Source organism: Alligator sinensis, unplaced genomic scaffold (genome assembly GCF_000455745.1).
Source record: "Alligator sinensis unplaced genomic scaffold, ASM45574v1 scaffold649_1, whole genome shotgun sequence".
Classification (NCBI taxonomy): Eukaryota; Metazoa; Chordata; order Crocodylia; family Alligatoridae; genus Alligator; species Alligator sinensis.
The window spans coordinates 2,188,407-2,193,202 of record NW_005842127.1 but is presented as its reverse complement, the minus strand read 5'-3'; positions in this window follow the sequence as shown (position 1 = coordinate 2,193,202).

Genomic DNA, 4,796 nt, shown 5'->3' with positions numbered 1-4,796 from the left:
TGATCAGAGGAATTATATCTAATCAGCAGTTCCCACTAGAGTAGTTCCTTCATTCTGAACGGCAGAGTAATTGTTCGAAGCAAAGGCTACAGGAGATCAGCTCCCTGAATCATCTCAATGTTTTAGTCATGCCCAGCAGAACAGTGGCTGTCAGTAACATTTTCCACGGAATCCACAATCTGCTTTCATGACCACATCACTACATGCAGAACTATGTCTATTCTTGTGCATATGTGTTCATGAGCAACACCATAGATCTTGCTAAATCCTCTGCCAGTAGTTTGGGTAACAGTTGGGACATTCAGACTCTCAGAACAGCAGACAGCTCAGAACATGGCACAACACAACTCTTAGTACTCAAACTTTTCATCTTTATGCTTTATTATCATGTGTTCAAACATTTATTTTACAAAAAATATAATAAAACAAAATATTCAGTAATATTTTCAAAACTGCCAATCATTTAGAAGCTCAAGTCTCATTTCTAAAAGTGATTTAGAAACTGACTGTCAATGAAAGTTGGGTTCCTAAGAACCTAGGTCAATTTTGGAACTAGAACTTGAGCTTGTAAGTTAGACAAGGAAAGCATACCGAATTAAGAAGTGGGACATGTACTATTCACCAGCTGCTCTGTGGTAACTGTTTCTTGTGTTTGTTCTTATCTGGTATCAAGTGGAAGCTAAACTGGGTCAATTTACCCATTTCATTCAGGGGTAAGTTGCCCCATTTTAGCTAGCTCACATCATTGGATAGCAATTGTGGAGCAACTGACACAGAGTGCTCTCTCCCTTTAACTCTGCATAGCTTACTCTTCTGTCCATAGTCTGCAGCATTTTTGAAAATGATACCACCACATAAAATACACAAAGAAAATAAATTATAGTGTGTAAATGGAATGAAAGAATATCTTATATAAACACTTACGACTATGGACGTCTAATAAGGAAATAATTATTGGCCGAACTCAGCCGTTCATTTTGTGGTACTGATTTTTGAGTCCCAATTCAAAATTTGAGTGGGTAACCTTTCTACCAGTGGCTTCAGCAAGTACAGTGTGTTCCATTTTGACTCTAGGTCTCTCTGACCATAAAGTAGAAAAATAATTCTTCCAAATCCTAGCACTGAAATAAACTGGAATTCATTACCACCTACTAGAATTTTTATTTCTGATTTGGTTAGGGTGGTACTGCCATACAAAGCAAATTCTTCTGTTCTACCAGTATAATATCAAGAGCAACTCCATTTATCTCAATGAAGATACATCAACTTTGCACTTGTGTATATGAAAGAATTTCTCTTCCTAGGTATACTGAACTTTATGTAGTAATTAGTGGAAAGTGCTTGCTGAGATCAAACCTGCTTCTTCAGAGATAAGTTATTTAAAGATTTGTCAGAGATGCTCACGTTCCCTCTAAAATATAGAAGAAAACAAACAACAACAGACAGAAATATTCTCATCTGTCCTTCAGAATTTCTTGAAAACAAAGAAGAAATTAGATCTTATCTAAAAAAATGTATATTGTTCTAAGCTCAGTTTCAGTCAAGAGTGCTCAATGCATTTTGAGGGGAAATCAACAGGTAGTTCTGACAGCCAATTTAATCTAATTCATAAGGGACATGGATACAATTTTTTCCAAAAAGTAGTTCAGAAGCCATGTTTCTATTTTCAAAAGTGGCACAAGCACTTAAGAAGTATCTAAACCCAACAGACTTTCAATATGACAAGATACAAATTTCAAAAGTGCTTAAATAAATCCATTGTGTCTGTGACTTCTAGATTGGATGAAATTGTCTATTAACCCTATGTTTTGAGTCTATGGTAAGTTCAAGACAACTGTTTTACTTTCCAAGGATTTGGGCTTTCCATTTTTCTCATATACATATTTTATTTCCCAGGCCATCAAAAGACCCAGTAGGATTTTATTTATATAATAAAATAAAAATAAAATAAAGATAAAAACAAAGAAATAGTAGTATACCAGTTAAACCAAGCTTCCCTATCATCTTCATTAAGCTTGGCATCTGTGAACGGCCTGAAAAATCCCTATGATGACAAGCCTCTTGAGTTTGCATTCCAGAGTCTTGATAGACCCTTCTCAGAAAAGCCCGGTCTGCACTAATCTGTCTCCTTTTTGCAAAGGATTTAGCCACTTCATGAATTGTTTGATCTCCTTGATGTTTGGCGTGACCATTGCATGATCCAAGAGTTGGTGGTGACCACCAGGTCTCTTGAGACAAGGAACTTCTGTTGAGACAAGGGACTCCTGTTTTATTATCTTCTCTCCTTAAAGAGGTATGATAGGGATGTTTCCACTGAAGAGGATTAGAAAGAGAGTGAGTTTTTGATGGCATAAACACATACTCCTTGAAATCTTCTTCATCTTCTGCACTGTGAAATATAGATTGGAAAGGCTGCTTACAGAGTGGACACTCTGATTTGGTTTGTGACTGCTCCTGAATACAAGAAAGGCAGAATGTATGTGAGCATGGATTTAAGTGAAACATGCTGTCAAATGTCTCCAAGCAGACAGGGCATTTAGAGTCAGGAGATGCTTGTGATGGCAAAGTCTGGTGCAACTCATCTGCATCAGCTTTGAATGAGGAACCTTCCTCCCCTGTGAACTCCATATCAGGGGAAGACATCATCTAAAAAAGAAGATAGATAGCTACAGGTTACATGTTGTTAAGACATAATGAAGCTGAGACAAGGAGGTATAAAACTGCCTGATTCTGGAGCAGTTAGGACTCTTGTTCCATAAAAGGAACCAATACCATCAAAATGAGCAAAAATTATCTCCGTTATAATGACTAGAATCACTTGCACTGTAGACTGGGTAGGAGAGAGAGAGAGATTGTTTTTGGTATTCATATTTTAAAATATGTGAGAGGCGCTCAGAGGTCCAGGACTACATCAGTATCAAGGCTGTAGAAATGTCTAAGTATCAATACTAGTAGAAGACAATGACGACAGTCTCTGTCCCAGTGCTTTCTTTGAGTACCCTTGCACATGGCTAGTTCAGAATGACAGAAGCTCCTCATTTTTATCCTTTCTTTTATGATGTACATTTTCTTTATTTTTTTTAAACATTAGCTTGTTGTTAGTTTCCCTCTAGTTCCATCCTTCTCGTTCCTTTCCTATTACATTAGCTAAAGCGCTTTGCTTTTTTTTCCATGTTTCAGGGGTGTACTTGGTAGCCGTGTTGGTCTGAGACAAAAAGACATACAAAAAACTAGAACTCTTGGTTCCAAAATGATACCTTTTATTAGATCAACTGGAAAATGGCAAGAAAATTGTCCTGATCAACACATCAAAGAACTACTCAACACAGCTCACAAAGACACTCTCATGGACCCAGAGGGACAGACTTCCATCTTCAGCTCCCTCTGTGCAAAAATGAAGTTTATTTCTGACCTATGTGGACTTTTTACCATCTTGTACCATCTACACTTTTCCCACAGCCTGATGAAGGGACTTTGATTCCCAAAAGCTTGCAGAAAAGGACAATTTTCTTGCCATTTTCCAGTTGGTCTAATAAAAGGTATCATTTTGGAACCAAGAGTTCTAGTTTTTTGTATTGCTTTTTTCCCTTTATTTACCTCTTTCTGTCTGACAACTCTCTTACTGTTTTAATTTGCTTATCTTTATTTTCAATGTCATACTCTTCTTTTTCACTCTTGTTTCCATTCTTTTTTCCTTCTCTTACATCAATGGCAACAAGAGGCCCATTTTTCTCACATTGTCCCTTTCCATCTGTTCTCCCTTAGATTTTTTCCTTCTTTAAAACTCTGTCCCACTGCCAATTTTCCCTCCATCTTGGACATGCTAAATGCTAATAACTGATGTAAAGTACAATTTATAAAAGTCATTGGAAAGCCTCTTCTTTATGCTAATGATATGTGAGAATGAAAGAACCCAGCACAACCCCTGTACCCAGATTGAGTTGAGGGAGCTAACCATTGGGATGGGAAAGCATTTTTCAATGTAGGATGAGCAAATCTGATACAAAATAGCATCTCTCTGCCATTTCTATAGGTTGCTTTTCATATTATGGCCTGATCCTTTTGGCTAAGAATTTGCTAGTATTCAGAACCTCAGAAAAAGGAACTTGGGACTTTGCAAGGTAAGAGATGATCTCTTGGCTCCATTTCATTTGGCAATAAAACTCCTATTGACTTACACAGGGCCAGGATTTCACTTCAAGTCTGTAGAAATAAAAGGCTTTGCATCCTATTACCAATTTCCTGAGCCATCCAGACTGCCATCAGTTTCATTAAAAAAATGGAATCTATTAGTAAATTTTCAAACAAATACAAATCATGTAATCCAAAAGCCATATTTAAATAAAAATGTGCAAATATTTGGAGCAACAGGCTTAATGCCTACATTGGAAAACTCTTGTTTTATTTTTAAATCTTTATGTGTGTACAGAACTCTTTCAAGTACACTTGATAGACCTTCTGACCGTAGGAAATTCAATTGCAGTAATAATTGTCGCAGCAGAATTTGTCATGAAAACCATGAAAATATATTCTATCTTACTGACTTTTTTTAAACAACAGGCTTAAATGTACTTTTGAATGCACGGTTGCCAAAACCCTCTTTATTTAAAATGACGTGTTTAACCACCTGACAAAATTGCTCACATCACTATTTCCCTCCTTCCCCATTTTATAATCCCCTCAGAGTCTAACAACTTATTATAAATGTTAATTTTATATGTTTCTAAGATCCTAAATCTCCTCCCCACAGCAAAGAAATTCCTTTTTTTTTTGTTGTTTCTGGTTGTACCCAGGGC